The sequence below is a fragment of the Rhinopithecus bieti genome, unplaced genomic scaffold (assembly GCF_001698545.2).
Source record: "Rhinopithecus bieti isolate Rb0 unplaced genomic scaffold, ASM169854v2 scaffold_3040, whole genome shotgun sequence".
NCBI lineage: Eukaryota > Metazoa > Chordata > Mammalia > Primates > Cercopithecidae > Rhinopithecus > Rhinopithecus bieti.
Window position 1 is genome coordinate 6,943,200 of NW_016804657.1, and position 20,411 is coordinate 6,963,610.

Below are 20,411 nucleotides of genomic sequence, written 5' to 3' on the forward strand. Positions count from 1 at the left end.
TCCCCCAACCTGGCCATGAGGGCCCTGAAGCCACCGTCACATCTTACCTTTATTTCTGATGCCTAGATCTGTGACTGTCACAGAGTAAGTGGTCAATGACTATCAACAGAAGGTGGAAATAAATGGTAAATGAGTAAACGGCTTGGTTCTGCTCTATGAAAACACCCAACACATCAATTCACTCTAACATTTAGACACTTAAAGCAGGCCTCTGAACTAGACAGATTTGGAAGCATCACATAGATCACCAACTACCTCATCTACAAGATAAGGACCAAGACAGGTAAGTGGCTTGCACAAGGTCATACAGAGCGTGAGTGGCAGACTCGGACTGGATCAGACTCTCTGATTCCCTGCGGAAGGCACCATCTCAGCCATGCCTTCAGAGTAAGAAAGCTTTGCTTCTAAAATACCGAGTAATTCAGACTTTTCTCCCAATTATTTCTAATTAGTAACCTACCTAGCACTGATGAGTTCTTGAATGTAGGCATGCATGCATGTATAAGTGAATGAATGAATGAAGGCGAGGCCATGCTGGATTCACAGCAGCAGCAGTGCAGCCTTTCCAGTAAAAGCACGAGGCACGTGTGCAGGATTGAGATGATGCATTTAAGGCATCTCCTTTCTGCCTCACAACCGTGACACTGTGCATCCCCGGGTTCTACCATCGCCCCTACTCTGCAGACTGACAAAGAGGCTGTTCCGGGCTGTCCTTGCCAGCACCATTCTTGTTGAACCTATTAGGTTGCTATTGTTTTTAGCAAACAGCTGATGCCTCATGGAAAATTTAGCATTTGCTCATTCCTGTTCCATTTATCTTCTAGTTTGTGCATTTTCTCTTCTTTATTAGCAGGACACTTACTGGAAAACTAGATCTCTGTCACTTAGTGGTTTCATATGTTTCTTCTGTTCATAACCTACCTGGAGTCAGAATTATGTCTGTGTCACAGAGCAATTGGTTGCTATGGAAATGATCGTGGCACCCCAGGCAGCAGGCCTGCGTTGGAGAGAAGAGGGAGTGCTGTGCCCATGGGGGTGGGGGTGGGTATGGCGGAGGTACTGCAGGAATCCTGAGTGTGACTTTTTAAGCTAGGCCTGACTTGTCTAGGCCAACCTGGTCCTCTTGACCCTCTTCCTACTCAAAGCTGTGTGTGTGTGTATGTGTGTGTGTGTGTGTGTGTGTGTGTGAGAGACACTTCACTTATCCACACCCCCCACGCACCACACCCAAATATAAAACAAATGCTTCCCCTAACTTCTCCCTTCTACCTCCAAATACAACTTAGAGTTCACCTCCTCAATCTTCTGTGGTTAACCACCTCTGAATAACCCCTTCTCCAATCAAACCCCCCACCCATTCCTAGTGAGTTTGCACTTAATTCAATTGCATTGGAATCACTTGCATTCCTTCTGCCAGATTTTGCTTTTTTTTTTCTTATCAGGCTCATATGTTTTATCTTCCCAACAGTATCCAGGCCCCACAGGAGCCCATCTGGGTCAGTTGGTTTTATCTTCCCACAGAGCCCAAGCCGAGCTTGGCTGACCACAGGCCCCTGATAAATGCTGCCCTCCACTCTCAGAGAGATGGACAGTCTCAGCCCTCGAGCCCGCCCACTTTAACCCATCCAGTCTTACCTCCTGAGGATCAGTAAGCCTAGAGCAATAGGCAAATGAGACAGCTCTGGATATCATTTTAAATATTGTCAACCCAATGAAAGGAGAAAAACTCTAAAGCTTCATTTGCCTAAAACATCCTCAGATGATAAGGGAAGAATGAGAAAACAGTGTTTAGTTATTTAAAACTGTCTTATTTTTGTGGGCTTTAACTCATTTACGTTTCAAGTTTGCCCTTAGTCTTGGTTGCCTGTCACCTAGAGCAACTTTGACTTCCAGGGCCAGTGACCCCCTTCTGGGTTTCCACTGAAGTTCAGACCCTGCAGGACTGTCCAGGTCAACGGTAGCTGTACATGGTGGGAGAACCTGGGCCTTTTCCAAAGGTTAAGCTCACAAACATAAGTTGTGGAGTCGAGGCCTTCCCTTTGTCTAAGGGGCAATATCCTTACATCCGGGGCCGGGGGTGCAGAGCCTGTGAGCTTCCCCTGCCGTCTGTGATTGAAGACAAATAGCTGCGCTGGCTCCGTTGGCAGAGTTGGTGTTGGTGTTGATGCCCCAACCTCCTTTTTCTGGAATCTGCCCCATATTCAGTCCCCAGGTGGAAGTAAGCTGATACTCAGGTAAGAAGGTGGGGGAAGTCAGGGCGCCTAGAGCGTGGGGTGGACACTAGGGCTGGATGCCATGTTCCACATCCCAGAGCCCATCTGAAAGGTCTTCCTTGGCGTGCAGCTCAGAGCTGCTCAGAGAGCCTGGAGCTCGGCCCCGAGCTCAGCCCAGGGGCTCTCTGTGCACTCATGGAAAGTGGCAACCTACCAGGAAACGCGAGAGGCCATTCTGGCGCAGGGACGGGGCCTGGGCGTCTGAGTGTGCTAGTGCCCAGATGAGAGACTGGGACCGGGTGCGGAGGGCTTGCTTCCTTCCCACCCTCAGGGCTCTTTCAGTGAGGTGATCCTTCTGAGGCCTGAGCTGGTGCCGGGGGTGGCCTCAGCAGGAAAAGGCACAAGGCAAACATTGAACAGACAGGTTGGAGTCCCCAGGAGGAGCTGGCTTTGGTCTGCGGTGACTGGGAGAAGGGCCCCTGCTGGGGGCAGCTGATAAAGGAGCTGCCACTCCCTCCTCCAGCGCCCCCCACCCCCCACCTCAGGGCCCCACTGGAAGACAGGCTTGATTTTCCTCATCCCGCACAGCACCGGCTTGATGAAGCTAGCAGGAACCCTCTCATGCCGTCTCCCCGCTTCTGCTTCGGACTAAACCCTCCAGCCCAGGCTTCAGGACAGGCCCCTGTCCCCACACAATGGGGACTTGGATAGTGAGTTTTAGGATTCTTTCTAGCTTTCTACCCTGACTAGAAAACAGAAGAGGAAATGCCCCGTTGGCTCTCCCGTGGACCAGTAGACCTTCCCCCAGCTGCTCATATTTAGTTAGCAATTACCCAATGTGTCCAAGGCCCCTCCAACACTGTCACTCACTGCTAGGAGAGGCCAGAACTCCAACTCAGGCTGTGCGGCTGGCTGCAAGAGGGTGATGTCTGAGTTAGCTGTTTGGAGACAGAACCACAGGTCAGCTTTAGAGCTGATGCGCCTTCACGGGCACAATGGGAAACCAAGACAGGCAGGTACCAAGTGATCCTTCAGCATCTGGGCGAGATGCTTTGTCTTTCCCAGAGAAACTATTTCAATGAGTTCTTCCCGGGAGAGAGGGAAAACAAAGCCCAAATACCAGAGCCGCAGAAACCGCCTGAGGCTGATTTGCTCTGACAGGCGGGCAGCTGCCCTCTGCCACGGACAGCCTTGGTCCAAAAGAATAAAGGAGACCTTGCAGACCAGAACTCAAAAGTGCAAGGTGCAGGTTTGCAAAGTGTGTCCCTCAGGCTCTGTGCATCCCCAATCCAGGAGTTGAACACCCATCCACATGATGCCTTCACAGCACATGAAGAAAAAGAGGGGCAGATTGCAGAGGAGGACAGGGGGACGTGTTGCCAAGAGCAGGCAAAGCTCTGAGCTGACCGCAGCTCTGAATTAGGTCTGGCTGGAGTTGGAGGTAACTGCATTATGGGAAAGATTGAAAGGTTAATATGAAACCAGCTGATACTGAAAGAGAACAATTAGGAAGGTTAAGGGGCTTAATATTAGATTAATGGCTGCCAGAGGATAAAGTTCACAACTTCCAGGAAAGAAGTCTGATTCAGAGAATTCTTTTTAGTGGACCAGACCAAGGTCTGATTTTGTTATATTTTTTTTTTCTTCCCAGTAACTGAGAGAAAATTACCATTCATTCACATAAGATTCATTCTCTTCCTCTTCCTGCTTCCTCCTCCTGCTTCCCATCTCTCTCCTCTTTGGAAATGCCTGATTTCATTCCAGTTCTGGAATGAATCTTAGGGTCCCACCTTCCAGTCTGCATACACCATACTCCTCTCCACCTGTAGGGGTCCTTCCTCAGTGAGATTTGTGGGACCCTACAAGAATATTTTTGTCAGTGTTGCTTGTATTCTGGAAATATTTCAGGCCACTAAGTGATCTCACAGATCAGTAGCTCAACCCAGGGGAGACATTCCGAGCCAACAAGGAGTTAACCCAAACATGGGGAGACGGGCTGGTGGATTTGAGGTGGCTGAGGAGATTGGGGGAGATGGGGAATTCCCATGGTCTCCAAACCTAGCAACTCCTTCCTGGGAGTTTTTTAACGTTCCTTCCTGGGGGAAGGGCCTCTGTTGGGGACAGCTGATAAAGGAGCTGCCACCTCCTCCTCCAGCTCTCCCCCACCTCAGGATCCCACTGGAAGACAGGCTTGGTTTCCACATCCTGCCCAGCACGGGCTTGATGAGGCTGGCAGAAGCTTTCGTGCAGTCTCTGCGCTTCTGTCAGGACTGAACCCTCCAGCCCAGGCTTCAGGCCAGGCCTTTGTCTGAACAGATTCCCAGGCCCCACCCATCCTGGACTAACTGAATTTGAATCTTTGAGGGCACAGTCTGGGCATCTGCATATTCTGAAGTTCCTCGATGACTCCATGACCTGCCCAGTTTGGGAACCACTGGCTCAGGGGCCACATGGAAGAAGGGCCAGGCAGGGAGGGGCCAGGGGCCTCTCAGACTTTGGGATGGGCCATTCGTGTGATTCCCTAGTTCCCATCCCAGCCAGTGAGTTTCCTGGAACAGACATTTCCTCTTACTCATTACAATCCCCACATAGGGCTGGCCACATTCAGTACGTGGGAGCTGAATTAAGTTTCCAAATCTCATGGCTCATGTCTGTAATCCCAATATTTTGGGAGGTCGAGGCAGGAGGATCACCTGAGCCCAGGAGTTTGAGACCAGCCTGGGCAACATGGGAAGACTCTGTCTCTACAAAAATTTAAACATTTAAAATATTTTTTAATTAAAATTTTGAAATCTCTCCCCTTCCTAGACCCTGAACCTGTTCAGTTCTCAAGTTGACATGTTCAGAGGCCTGGCTGGTAGAGCCCGGGCCTGATTCCACAGAATCAGCATGGTCCTGAAACACAAGAGCACAGGAGCCAAAGCTGGAAGGGCCCTTGGAGAACCTCTAGTCCAATAGCTTTCAAAATGTAATCCTAGGTACCCCGGGGTCTCATGGTGGAACCTCAGAGAGCACGAAAGGAAAGGGCAGAGGCCCAGTGGGAGGAACTGCCAGCCCTCCTCCCACCTTCACCCTTCCTTCAACCAGCCCAGCCCTGCTTTCATAGCTTTGTGTAACTTTCGCAACAACCAAATGGCTTCCCAGTTTCTGCCCTTGCCAACCCCACCTCCAGCCCCTGTCTGTTTTTCAACTGGTGTCCAGAATGATCATTTCAAAACGTAAGGCTGATCATGGCCCTCTTCTGTTCAAGACCCTGCATTTGGCTTTCCATTTCACTCAACACCAATCCAAGGTCCTCTTCATGGCCGGCAAGTCCCACCTGTTCTCGTCCCGGTTGCCCCTGCCTCATCTTAGCCATGCTGGCCTCCTTTGTATCCCTGAATGCACCAAGCAGGTTCTTATCCAACACCTGGACAGGTCTTCTTCCTTCTGCCGGAAACACTCTTCCCCAAATAGCTACATCCCTTGCTTCCTCTTGTCCTGACCACCCTATCAAAAAAGGCATTCTGTTCCATCAGCCCAGCCCCTGCCTCTGCTGTACTGACTGTCCCTACTGAAATATAGGCTCCACAAGGGTGAGGACTTTGTTTTTTTTCACTGCTATGTCCCCGGCACCAAGAACAGTGGCTGGCACATAGTAGGTGCTCAATAAATAATCATTTCCTGAATTAATCAGATTGGTTTTGATTCTAAAATTATCCTGTACATTTTCTTCTCTACACATTTCTCTATTTTTCAAATTTTCTGCAGTAAATATGTGTGTTTTTACAATCACAAAAAGAAGTAAGTGACATAGTCTTTTCTCTAGGATCAATCTTTAGGAGACTCAGAGCTGCTAGAGAATAACTTAAGAAGATGAAGGGAGGCCCTGCTTTGAGCCCCCGGCTCTGAGCAGCACCAGGTCAGTCCTGGTAGACTATAATAATACCACTGATTCCTAATGGTGGACGGGGGAACTTAGTGGGGCTAAGCAGACCCTACTTACCTAACAGCATTTTGTCTTGGGGTCACTGGGGAAGGGGAGAGAAGGAGTGAAAACAGGACCAGCAGCAACCCTCTCCCCGCTGAAATGCATCAGGCTCTCCCTAACCCGATACAACAGACATGAGGACATGGGCTCCCAAGCACCCTCCAGTAAGGCATTGTGGCCATAGGTTATTCTTTAACTGGCACAACTAGCTTTTCTCAGACAGACTTTCTCTTTATTTTCTTCAGGGACTATTACCCTGAGGCCTAGTACCTGCTGCCTCTGCTTATGTGACTGAATCTAGAACAAAGAAGAAGCATCTTAGCTGAGGGGTCAGGGCTCTGGCCTAACAGAAACCCTGTGGTCTTGTCTCCATGTCAGAGTCTCGTGACTCCAAGTGGGTGGGGGTCCTGGGCTCGCCCATGACTCATTGTTCGAGTTCGTAGAGAACTCAGAAGTTTCACATGGAAGCACGGCCTCGCAGGCTAGAGACAATTCAGGAAACGAAAACCCCATTCACTTGATTATTGGTTCATTTTCTGACGGAGGCTTTTCTGATCCTCTTTCATAAGACCCATCTGAAATAGACAACTGAAAAGAGAACTAGGGGACCGTTTCCCTTCCCCCCTCTAGCCCCAGAGCTCGGTCATCAAAGTCATGTGGACCCTAGCCCCTGGAGCTGGACAGGGCCCAGGGTTCATCTGGCCCGTCTGTTTCATTGTGACTCACCTGGCAGGCCCCCTGATACTCAGGGACATAGCTGCCTGCCTCCTGGGCTGACTTTCCTGTGATGCTCTAGAACAGAGCCAGCTAGCTTCTCCAAAGAGCTGGTAGTAAATACTCGCTCTGGGCCCTGTCACCTATTCTTTGTTTTTTCCTTACAACCCTTTAGAAACATAAAACCATCCTGAGCTCACAGGCCTCACAGAAACAGGCTGTGAGGATGGGCAAAGTACAGCCCACGAGCAAGACCCAGCGCACTGCCTGTTTTTGTAAAATAGAGTTTTAGTGGACACAGCCCTGCTGATCTCTTGATGAATTGCCTATGGCTGCTTCCACACTATTACAATTGCGGAATTCAGTAGTTGAGACAGAGCCTATAAGGCCAATAAAGCCAAAAATAGTTTCTATCTGCCCCTTCATAGAACACGTTAGCCAAGCCCTTCTCTAAAGTAAAGTTTCATATGCATTCATTCCTATTTAACACTCAAAACAATTTTTGAGATTAGTATTAGAGATGAGTATTCCTAATTTTACAGATGAAGAACCTGAGAACCAGAAAGGATAAGGTTTGCTCAAGGTCACACAGCTAATGAGGGGCAGAACCAGAACCCAAACGCAGATCTCATCTCTAAACCAGGGCTTCTTCACCTGGAGAAGCTGCTCCCGAAAGGTGGCAATTGTGAAGTGTGGAATATATCTCCTGTTCAGCCCCATCAAGTAGGGTAGCAGCAGGTCCCTTGATGCCACAGTCTTTGAGAGGCATTGGGCATAGAAAGCAACCAAACTGACCTTGAACAGAAACCTTTAAGATTCTCACCAAATCCCACTGTGCGGAGAATGTCTCCAAGCCCAGTGTGCTCTCTGTGCAAAGGGAAAGATGCCTTTGGCAAGCTGACTGGCTGGCAGGAAAGCTGTCCCCTAAAAGCCAAGTTTGGCTTCTGTTAAACATTTAAAAACAGGTCATCACATCACTGTGAAGAGCCACTGAGCTGCTGCCATCTTGCCACTGAGACGTGGACTGGCCTTCGATCCCCCCAGGTCCCAGGGCTGCCATTTCCTCTACAGCCGGGAACAGCTATGCCATTATTTGTATGAGAGAGACCCCCACTGGATATTGCTGGTATCACCGCCCCTAAGAGCAGCTCGGCAAACACCTCCAAGGCTCCCAGAGCTGTGGGTGTGAACATTTGAGTAATTGCCCCAGTATGTAAAACCTAATGAGCCTTGTCGTCTTCAAAATCCTTCCCGAGGGAGGTTGGCGCATGCATGTCCTAAAAATGCTGGCATTTCATCAAACGTATTTGGAATGCTTCCTTTGCACCTGATTTTTTTTTTTTTTTTTTTTTTGAGACGGAGTTTTGCTCTTGTTGCCCAGGCTGGAGTGCAGTGGCGCGATCTTGGTTCACCACAACCTCCGCCTCCTGGGTTCAAGCGATTCTCCTGCCTCAGCCTCCCAAGTAGCTGGGATTACAGGCATGTGCCACCATGCCCGGGTAATTTTGTATTTTTACTAGAGACAGGGTTTCTCCACGTTGTTTAGGCTGGTCTCGAACTCCCAACCTCAGGTGATCTGCCCGCCTCGGCCTCCCAAAGTGCTGGGATTACAGGCGTGAGCCACCGCACCTGGCCCGCACCTGATTTTATTATGACCTTTCACATGTTTTTAGAGTCTTTTCTGTGGGGCAGATCTGACTTCCCAGAACAGCTTGGCCTTTGTGAAACTTCGTTTTAGCTGCTTTCAGCCTAGCTTTGCTCCAGAACCTGTTTTGTGTGTTCCATAATGTTGTTAATTCTGGTGGTTGTTATTGTTTGCAGTTTTTTATTTGAATTGGATAACAAAATTATGCATTAGGATTTCCAGCATTTCTGGAAAAGTCAGAAAGCACTTGTTTTGAGTTCTTGCTCAGTAGCTAATAGCTGAAACTAAAGAGGAGCTCTTTGGACAGGCAAGGATACTCCAGTTTGCCACAGTCCCCACCACTCCCTATTGCCCCTTATTGGCTGTGCTGGTGTTCGATTGCATTGCCTTGTTGGTCCCTAGAGAAGTTTTAAAGTTATATTATACATGCAGAATAATTGCCATGAAAATAGCTGCTGCCACAGGTCCCAGACACTATGCTAAGCACAGTATGTACATGTTCTCATTTAACCTGGTGAGATAGGTATCATTATTCCCAATTTACAGACATAGAAAGTCAGGGTCTGTAAATGTCAGTGTCAGAAAATGTCTTTATAAGGGTTGAACCGAATTTCAGTTTGGACATCTGCACTTTACCATGTCAGATAATAAACTCCTCTAACTGGTTTAGGGGATGTGACTGGCTCAGTAAAGGCCTCAAATAATCACTAGGTTTTCCTCTTTTTCCACCTGCAACATATTCAAGAATGGCTAACCCTGATCTCAGTCATGAAGTAAGCAAAGCGTCTTTGATGTTAAAGACACTGGAATATCCTCCCCTTTCTTCCTCAGGATATCTGTCTTGAACCCCACACCCATGCCAGGTGCCAGGTACTCTGAGATCTTCCCACAGGGCCCAGAGACCCCACTGTGACACAGTGTCTTGGCCTCAACTCTAAGACAGCACCTCACCTTCCAGATTTTTCCCATCCTTTTTTTCTACCAAAACATTCTTTGTTGTGTCCCACACATTCAAGCTCTTGATAAGTGACTACTTAGTTTGATAAATGATTTGGGAGATAAGGCATTAACGGACTCATTTATTCTTCTAAAAATTACTTCTTGAATGTCTATCCCCTCCTCTTAAAACTATATGAGGGCTACCCATTGCTCCTAAGAGACTAATGACCGAAATCCTTCATAAGGCCTAAAAGGCTTTGAGACACTGTGTCTGCTGGCCCCTCCAGCCATCCTCTCTGCCCAGCACTTCCCAAGCCTTGTAGTTCCTCAAGCATCCCTTGACTCCATCTACTAAGACTTTACACTAACCCCGTCCTTGGCCTGGAAAGCTCTTTCACCCCTCTTAGCTGGTAACTGCTTTTTTTGTCCTTCAGGTTGTTATGAAGTCACAACTTCATCAAAATGCATTCCCTGACCTCATCGACAGGTTCAAATTGCACCGTGAGACATGCACTGGCACCATGAACCTATCAGATAAAGTGACCTGAGGGCTGCAATCCTGCATTTATTTATTTGATAAACATACCTCTACCTCATCAGACAGTGAGTTCCATGATGCCATCGTGGAGGGATTTCTGTTTCTACTCACTTTTGCATCTCCAGTGCCTAGATGCCTAATTCATATTTGTTGAAGGGAAGTGGGGTAGGATAGAGGAGGAGGGAATTCATATTTGTTGAAGGGAAGTGGGGTAGGGTAGAGGAGGAGGGCGGAAGAAATTTCTGTTGCTTCCTACAGTTAAAATGGAGAGAATCTAAAGAACTTTCCCAAGGACCCTGAGCTAGTAAGTGACACAGCAAGACACTCAACTCAAGTTTCCAAGGCACGTTTCTTTTCTACCCTATCATAACTTTCTTCTAGGGCATTGGCAGGCCTCTGTGCGCTGTGATAATCACACCCTGAAGATTATTATGACGTTGGAGGCATGCCTGGTCTGGCTCCAGACGAGGTGGTGCAGTATAATGGAGCTGCAGCAGAGTCATTTAGCCACATGTAGGGCAGAATGATGCTAGGCATACCCTGACAGATCTCTGGGTGACATAAAGATGACTTCAATTTGGTGCTATCCAGGTGGATTCCTGGGGGTGCCACACCTAGACTTAGCAGGAGTGTAAGATTTGGGATAATCAGCCTGCTAGAAGAAACACGACCATCTATTGTGCCCTTATCATATGCAAAACTTTAATGACACTATTTGGTTGATTCTGACATAAGACCTTCTAAAGAGATACTATTTTCCCCATTTTACAGATGGTGAAGCTGAGGTCTGGAGACTGAGCTGCCCAGAAACACACAACTAGTCAGTAGCCATGGAGGAATTGGCTTTGAAATGAAGATGTGTCCGATTTTGAGCAATTTTTTATTCCAAGATGGAGTGCAGCCTCAAAATAGAACAGAATGCTCAACTACCTCATAGAGAACGTGAGAAATAACCCAAGAAGAAGAATGAGAGGGAGCTGGTATGAACGATCATGGCTGGAGGTTCAGTAGAAGGTTGCTGGCCGTGGGAGCAAGGCCCAGGACCTAAGGAAGAAGAGCTGGCTGGGGCCATAGGAAGCAGGGGATGCAGCCAGATCAGCACCACAGCTGACTGAGGGGGGTGCAGAAGAAGCTCAGACCCGGGCAGGAAAGGACCTGGCTTACTTGTTTAGAACACTACACAAAATGCAAGGCACTGTCAATTCTTGGGTCATCCCCTCCCTCCGCGTTCTTTTTAGCAAAAGGAGTTATTATTTCCACTTTCTATGAAAACATTCATTTCTTCAAAATCAGATGTCCTAGATCTGGAAGAAAAAAGTGGATAAAGAGAACCAGCTGTACAGTTCAAAGGAAAATGTAGTGATGTTCTACGTCCTTTGTATTGTGTCTCTGCCACCTGCTTCTGAGAAAGGGGCAAGAAGAGAGGAAGCATGGGTTCCCCAGGGCAAGAGAGGGGCAGGGGGCAGGGGACAACCCTCAGGAGCAGGCTTCTACTGGGCAGCTTTAGCATTCATTCTGGGCTTCAGTTTCCTTGCTCTTAGAGCAGGAGCTGGATCAGACGATCTCTAAGGTATCTTGCAGTTTTGTGCTTCTCCAGCATAAGTCTGGGTGTGGAGCCAGAGTGAGATAAGAAGGACAGTGATGACCAGGGGTCACCTAAGAGATGGTTTAATGGGGGATAACAGAGTAATTGAATAATAGGAGATTGTGTTTGAAACTTACCTCATCTGCATGAATTTCCGCCTTGAGATTTTCTTGCATTGTCAGTCAGAAAAAAATAACTGTAGTTTTGAATAGATTGTGGGTGTTATAATCGATTGTGGGTGTCTATAAAAGGTATAGATTTTTGGTGTCAGGCCTAGGTTCACTGAGGTAGATAGCTTCCCCTCTCTGAGCACCAGGCGCCCATGTGTAGAGTAAGGATAAGAGTACACGGCTCACAGGGCAGCTGTGGAAGGGTCAGATGAGTCTCTATACAGAGAACACAAAGCACAATGCCTGGCCAAATTCCTGCAAATGTCATCTGTCCTCCTCCCCTCAAACCTCTTCTCCTCCTACTGAGGAGGGAAGCACCCAAAGTTGAGAATAGAGTTAAACAAGTTCAAATTCTTCAAGGATGTAGTAAGTGCTCAAATGTGATTTGTCCAGTTCTTTCATATATAATATTCACGACAATCACATGGACCAGTTATTGCTATTCTGTTGTACCAGTGAAGAAACTGAAGGTCAGGGTTGTCTTCAGCTCATAAATAGAACTGAGATTTGAAACTCAGTCTACTGAATCCAACCCTAAATACTCTTGTCACAGACTCAAAGCTACACATCAGGGGCAGACGTGGTGGCGGAGAATCCACTGGGAGAGGCTCCTGCTTGGGGGTTGCTCCAGAAAGCCCAATGGTTTATGCAATCAGACTTGATCCACCCCCATGTTCTTAGGCAGCCCTGGTGCCAGGACTTTCTCACCCTTCATTCTAGCTGAAATGCAACCAGCATCACTGTCTCCCTGTGCAAGGGGATCTCTCAACTTCCTCCTACGGTTTGTCAAGTCTTTTATATCATGACCACTCCAATTCATCAAAGCGTTCATGCTTATTTTGTGCCTCAGTGTTTCACAATGATTTCACTCACTGTGAGTGGAGACAGCATTGTTTTCCTCATGTCGAGGTTGGGAGCAGGCTCAGAGTAGGCTCAGGGAGCTTGCATCACTTGATGGAGGCCCCACAGTAGGGCCCGTGTGGGCAGCCCAGGACCCTGCACTCATGGTGCCTGCCACTGCAGAAGATGCCCTTCACCAGTCACTGGGTCTCAACAGTGTGGCTCCAGCAGGCCTCTCAGTGGGTTTGTGTCACCCAAAGGCTGATGAAGAACAGGGGAGTGGGGTGGCAGTGAGAAAGCACTTAGGAAATCAGTGATAACAAGGCCACCCATTCGCTCTCTCTCAGCAAGTAATAGTGACAGTTCCTTGTGCATAGTCTTCCTTAAACTTGCAGTGACATTTATTCCACCATGATTAGCCGAGGCTGTGGGGTGACAGCAGGGTGATGAGTCACTTTATCTAGCTGAGTCTTACATCCGGGGCGATGTTCTGTTGCATTTGCCACCCTCCCCTGCCCCAGCTCAGGGCCCTAATAGTCTAACAGGGGCTGGGACTTTCTCAAAGGCTCCCCTGACCACACCAGTTCCTCAGGAAGCTCTCAACCCCAGCTTCAGCTCTACTGACATCACCCTACTTCCCTTTAACCCTTTTTGAGGCCTGGTTTAGAATTTGTATCTCAGCCAGAGCTCTGTCCATAACAGCTTTGTCCATGCTGTTTACTCCTGGATAGTTCTCAGGCCCAGCCATCTACCAACCCAGTGCCTGGAGTCAGGCAGACCTGGATGGAAATCCTGGTTCCACCACTGACTAGCAATGTAACCTTAACCATGTTACTACTACACTTCTATGAGCTTCTGCTTTTCCATCTGTACAGTGGGACTAATACTACTTACCTACTCCTACTGAAGGGTGAGATGCAGCAGGGAATGTGCTTAGCACAGGGCCTGGAAGAACATGGTAAATGCTTAATGGTAATTCCAGCACTTTGGGAGGTCAAGGTGGTCAGATCGCTTGAGTCCAGGAGCTCAAGACCAGCCTGAGCAACACAGCGAGACCCTGTCATTAAAAAAAAAAAGAAATTGCTCAATGAATGATTGTGTGTGTGTGTGTGTTCCTCCTGAGCATTTGACTTTTCTTTTCTGTATTTTTCCATCATATATTAATTACAGACCACACGGCTCACATCATTTCTATCTTCTCAAGCATCCTGGTTTCTTTTCATTCTTTCTTTTGTTTTTGACTTTTTAGCTTCTTTTTTCTGGACTTTTTTTTTTTTTTTTTTTTTTTTTTTTTGAGACAGAGTCTCGCTCTGTTGCCCAGGCAGGAGTGCAGTGGTGTGATCTTAGCTCACTGCAACCTCCGCCTCCCGGGTTCAAGCAATTCTCCTGCCTCAGCCTCCTGAGTAGCTGGGACTACAGGCACCCACCACCATGCCCAGCTCATTTTTTTGTATTTTTAGTAGAGATGGGGTTTCACAGTGTTAGCCAGGATGGTCTCGGTCTCCTGACCTTGTGATCTGCCCGCCTTGTCCTCCCAAAGTGCTGGGATTACAGGCATGAGCCACCGTGCCTGGCTTCTGGACCATTTTAAATCATCCTTTGAAGCTTTCATCTACTCTGTTAAGTGATTTATGATAGCAAAATGTCAATATTTGTAACATTTTTCTGTCTTACCCAACAGGACAGGGAATAGAAGCTGACAGGCTAGCTGCAAAATTAATTAAAGTGATGAATTATTTTTTAAAACACAAAATGGGCAAGAGGTACAAATAGGCAATTCATAGAACAAGTTCATATGATCAAAAACATATGAAATGATTTTAGACTAGTAATCAGAGTAACGTTTAAATTTAAGAAGCAGTGAGATATTTCTTTACTTCTATCAGAATGATCAAGATTTAGAAAGACGAATATCTATTGCTAGTGGGAATACAGGGAAAAGTTTACTTTAATAATTGTTCTTGGATGTTGTCTTAGTTCATTTTGCGTTGCTATAACTAAATACCTGAGACTGGGTAATTTATATAGAAAAAATTTAATTTCTCATATATTGGAGGCTGGGAAGTCCAAGGTCCCAAGTGGCCACTTCTGGTGAGGGCTTTCCTGCTGGTGGGAACTCTGTGCAGAGTCCTGAGGTGGCACAGAGCATCACACAGTGAAAGGGTCCAAGAGAGAGCCAAACAGGCCTTTATAACAGAGCCACTCCTGCAATAACTAACCCACTCCTGTGATAACACATTAACCCATTAATCCATTTATGAGAGCAAAGCTGTCATGACTCAATCACCTCTTAAAGGCTCCACCTCTTAATACTATTACAATGGGGATTAAGTTTCAACATGAGTTTCATAGGAGACACACATTTAAACCATAGAGGGTATTATAGCCTTTTTGGAAAGCAATCTGGTGATATCTATTATATAGTTTGGATATGTGTCCTCTCTAAATCTCATGTTGAAATGTAATCCTCAGCATTAGAGGTGGGGCCTGGTGGAAGGTGATTGGATCATGGGGGTGGATTTCTCATAAATGGTTTAGCACCATCCCCTTGGTGCTGTCCTCACAATAGTGAGAGTTCTACCGAAATCTGGTTGTTTAAAAGTGTATGGCACCCTCCCCCGACTTGCTGCTGCTCTTGCTGGGTGACATGTCTGCTACTGGTTCACCTTCTGCCATGAGTAAAACTCCCTGAGGCCTCCTCAAAAGTAAAAGCTCCCTGAGGAAAAGCAGATGCCAGTGCCTCGCTTGTACAGCCCGCAGAACTACGAGCCAATTAAATCTCTTTTCTTCATAAATTACCCAGCCTGTTATTTCTTTATAACAAAGCAAGAACAACCTAACACAATCTATTAAAATTGAAGTTTCTGGAAGTGGTGGCACGTGCCTTTAGTCCCAGCTACTGGGGAGGCTGAGGCAAGGGGATCATTGAACACAGGAGTTCAAGGCTCCAGTGAGGTATGATTGCATTTATGAGTAGCCACTACACTCCAGCTTATGGGCAACATAGTGAAACCCTGTTTCTGAAAAAAAGAAAATTAAGTTAAAAACACATACACCTTTTGACTTAGCATTTCTATTCATGGGAATCTACCCCATAGGAATACCTAAATGTGTGGCTATATAAACGAGGATGTATAATAAATTATTGTTTATGGTGGGAAACAAACAAAACCTAGAAGCAAAGCAAACGTTCTTCAAAAGAAGAATGGTTGGATACATTTAGACTTGCCAAGAAATATGCTGCAGCCATTAAAAAATAAATTGGAGGCTGGATGCAGTGGAACATGCCTGTAATTCCAGCACTTTGGAGAGACTGAGGCAGATGGATCATTTGAGCTCAGGAGTTTAAAAACAGCCTGGGGAACATGGCAAGACCCCATCTTTACTAAAAATACAAAAAAAAAAAAAATAGCAGGGCATGGCTGTGCATGCCTGTGTCCCAGCTACTCAGGAGGCTGAGGTGAGAGAATCACTTGAGCCTTGGGGTTGGAGGCTGTAGTGAGCCAATATCACTTCAGCCTGGGTGACAGAGTGAGACCCTGTCTCAAAAATAAAATAAAATAAATTGGAGCTACATCAGGTGACTCATAGAGATTAGAATGAATCATTGATGAGACAAAGCTGAGTGAATAAAATTAGGCATAAAATTATCTCAATTTTACAAAGAAGTAATGCCACTCTCCCCATCCCATGTGTGTATGGGAGCCAACACACATGAGCACGGAGGATCCAGAACACATTGGATCCTGATCAATATGGCAGGATCCAGACCAAGCTTTCTTCATGGGTTTTGGGGGCTGGACAGTCATATGATGCAGACTAGGGTGTCAGGGAGTCTGAGAAAATGAGGGAGGACCCAAGCAGAAGAAAACAATGGCATCAAAATTAAAACTATATATATGTATATAATATGTAATTACATAGTAATAACATGTTATATATAAAATATCACGTAGTGATTATATATTAATATGTATTTTCTTCTTACATCTACTCATACATAGACTTTTACATTTATGTGTTATGTATTAATGTAAAAGTATACTTATTGTGAGTAGATGTAAGAAGAAAAATTTTAAATTATGTATATATATCTTAAATATTTTTGTTAACCTAAAACATAGAAATATATATTCCTTCACTAAGATTTTGACATAGTCAAAGTCTTTTCATTGAGACTATGTACATTTTTCAGAGTTCTTCCTTATTCTTTGATACAAAAATTACGTCCTTAATGCATTGTCTACAATTTCTAATTTCAGTTTCTGCAGAGTGGAGTGAGAGCTTAGAGATACTTGCAAAGCAATTTTAGTACAGAAACCTTATAGATGTGGTACTTTTTCTCACTGTCTTTTCAGCTGTCTTGCTTGTACCCAATCCATGAATCTAATTTTAGCATCTCTCCTTTATTAAGTCTTTGTAAAACTGTCAACTTGTTTCTTATAAAAACAATAACTCTTTCTCTTTTGCATTCACACTTCACCAGCTTACGTGACAATGTTAAAGTATAGCTAATATAATAGATTCTTGGGAACAAACACATCTCATTGTAGGCAACATTCATGTCAGCAGGTAGCCACCATTATCTGTGGCATCCTGGAAGGCATGGGCATCCTTCTGGCCTGAGCATTCAGTGAGCCCAGGAACTGAGTCAGTTCCTAGTAGCAGCACTGAAAATCCTCATGTGCCATGAGTTGATGAGTGGGTAACTAGCCTGTCAGGATATACCTAGCTCTCTGATTTTACTGTTATTCTATGATTAAAATATCCAGGGCTGTGTGCGGGCATAGGCCGGGAGGCATGGAGGATTACATCCTCCTTTTTCAAATTGTGTAGCATTTTGCTAATGTGGCAAAGTTTGTGATGAGTGGTATGGCTTGGGTAGGGCAGACAGCATACTACAATCCTGTCTTGGGAGCAGCAAGGCAGTGCTGGGACAGGACTATGACCCAGATTCGTATCTCCTAGTCACTGCTAGGTGACTGTGGATATGTCGTCTCAATTCAGTACATCTGTTGTCTTCAAAATGGGGTGATGCTATCTGATTCACCAAGATGTTTTGAGATTCAAACGAGATAAACATTTTTAAAAATATTTGCCACAATGACAGGGCCATCAGAGTTACTTTCATACCTACACACCCTGTGTACACTTGTAGCAATGGGATGGAGTGAGGGACTTCATCTCTATGACAAGCAGCAAGGTTCCTGGGGAAGAGTCTACTTTCTGGAGGCAGGCACAGGAGATCTGTATACTGCTTTCACCCGCTGCCCATTGCACATCCTTGGTCAAGTCACTTAATCTCACTGAATTTCAGTTGTGTCACCCAGGAATAATAGTAGGAAAATTCCATCTAGCTTGAGCTATTGTGGTGAGGATTAAATAGAGATTATGGGACCAAAGGTGTCTGGAACACAGGAGAGGCAGAATAGATTTTATCCTTGCAGGTATGACTCAGTCCACAAACTAAGATCTGAAAAAATAAACATGCCCTCTAGTTTCAGTGACTCAACTTCCCATTTCTCTTGGTTGGTGAAGAATTTAAACCCCACCCCTTCCTGGGGAGCCCGCTGCCCTGGCACTGTGGACCATGACTTCACATTATGAAGCAGGGTGGGGATTTGCCCTTGATCTTCAATCTACACAGCTTAAGACCAGATGTGCTTTGCCCTGTCTTCCTGTCCTGTGTCTCTCTTGCTCCCAGGGCATGTTCAAAGCACACAATTATCCCCACAGCTTGAGTTCAGAACCAGGAAACAAATGAGTGCAAGAAAATAGGGAGGAGTAGAGCTTGTGAACTGGAGAGAGATGCCCATCTAAAGGCATATCTTTTTTTTTTTTTAAGTTTAATACTGTGAGGGCCAAATAAAACATGCCTATGGGTTGACTGGGCCATGGGCCTCTTCACTGCTCTGTGAATGTGCAGGGCCTGCTCTCACTTCAGGGCCTCTGCTGGGAATTCCCAACTTGGGATCCCATCTGTGACCCCCTGACAGCTCTGCTGGAAGATCCCTCAGTGAGGTCTTTCCTTGTCCCTTCCCACACTCCCCACCCCTTCCCTGTTCTGTTCTTCTCTATGGCTGTTAGTGCTGTGGTTTATTGACCCTGGTTAATGTCTAGCTGTATCCAGTAGAATGCAAGCCCCAAGCAGGCAGTCAAGAACTATGTGTTGAATGAATGGGTGGATGGATGGATGGATGACTTCATCGTGGAATGAGACACTCACCTTAGGCAGAAATTATAAGGGCAACATCAAAAACCTCAGTAATCAAGATCAATAATATTTTAATGCGATTTTTTTTAGTCACAGTGCAAAAAATCTGTGATGAACAAACTATCAAATTTTTAAATAAAGGCACATCCAAAAGAAGTTGCAAGTGAGCTAAAGTTAATTTAAAATTATTTAAAATCATCACTTGTTCAAGAAAAAATTCTCAAACATGGCAATGTTCTCAATTGAAAACAAAATAAGAAGTAGATTTTGAAATTTTTACTAATGAGTGTAACATTCTAATAAATTCTGGGGCTTTTGTTTGTTTGGTTGGTATAAGTAAAATATTTAAACTTAATATAGAGTTTTAATGTACCTACTTCTCAATTTTCCAACTTTTTTTAATGCTACCTCAATGTTCTGAAAAAAAAAACCAATTAAAATACATCAAGGCCAGGTGTATGACTCACACCTGTAATCCAAGGCACTTTGGGAGGCTGAGGCGGGAGTATCACTTGAGTCCAGAATTCAAGGCTAGCCTGGACAACATAACAAGAACCTGTTTTTGTATTTTTTAAAAGTAAAAAAAAAAAGAAAGAAAGAAAATTTTTTAAAAAGGGAAATACATCAAGACCTGCACCACAGAGGCCCACGTTTTTCTTTTGCTCCAGGCTACATGTGGGTTGCCAGGGCAATGGTTCTCAGCAGATGCATGCTGATGAAGTGGTATCATGAGCCATCCTTCCCAAGCAGACTGTTGTAATGTTCACAGCCTGAATTGCTTTCATCTACAGCAGTGAGAGGTGTGGGATTTCAGGAGCCTGCTGAGGGAGACTGCCTCTTTGGAGGTGCTTTTCAGTCATCCCCAAATCAAGCCATGTGGGCCTACTCCAATGAGCACTAGTTTTTCCTTTGCATGGAAGGATCTTGAAAAAGAAAAAGAATTGTTGAGATCAAGAAGAGGAAAGGCTTGGGGAGAGAGGAAGGACTCGACCTTATTTTCTAGGTATCAGACGTCAATACAGGTGGCTTGGGCAATCCACACATTTGTTCACATTGAATTTACTTCTGCCATTATCCACCACTCCCGCTCTGACCCAGAGATGCCTCCCAAAACGCCCAGCACCACAAGTCCTCACCAGGTGCTGGGCTGCAGCTGGGCTCACGCCCAGCGACCTAGCAAGGTCACTGGCTTGTAGGTTCTAGTGGGGTTGAAGAATTTTTGGAGTTGGAGCCCTCAAGGGAGTGACGTGGAAGATATGAAGTAGGGACTAGCGAAGTCAGATGCTTGTTACAGTGACTATGTGGGCATGCTGCAGATACAGGACAGGAGTATGGCTATGGGGTGGCTAGCTGAAAAAAGAAGAAAAGACCATGCTAGGCTATTAGATTTGTAGGTTTTGAAAGCATTCAAAATCTGGAAGAAGTGATGTCACAGAGAAGACTTTGACATAGTGCTAAAACCTCCAAGGGATGGGGAATAACAAAGATAACTGCAACAAGGGATGTCAGGTGGTGATGATTAGCTGGCATGAGCATCAAAGTCAAGGAAGGAGCACTGGTCTGCAGGCAGAGAAGAGCAAGGA

General features: G+C 45.8%; 1 long non-coding RNA gene across 1 annotated transcript; it reads right to left on the reverse strand.

Annotated features, from left to right (window-relative positions):
• Nucleotides 1–1,792: 1,792 nt before the first annotated feature.
• Nucleotides 1,793–8,148, reverse strand: LOC108528134 (uncharacterized). Its single transcript, XR_001885034.1, has 2 exons — nucleotides 7,552–8,148; nucleotides 1,793–3,658 (listed from the first exon to the last, which is right to left on the reverse strand). It is a non-coding gene; the product is annotated as an uncharacterized LOC108528134 (long non-coding RNA).
• Between the last annotated feature and the right edge of the window lie 12,263 nt (nucleotides 8,149–20,411).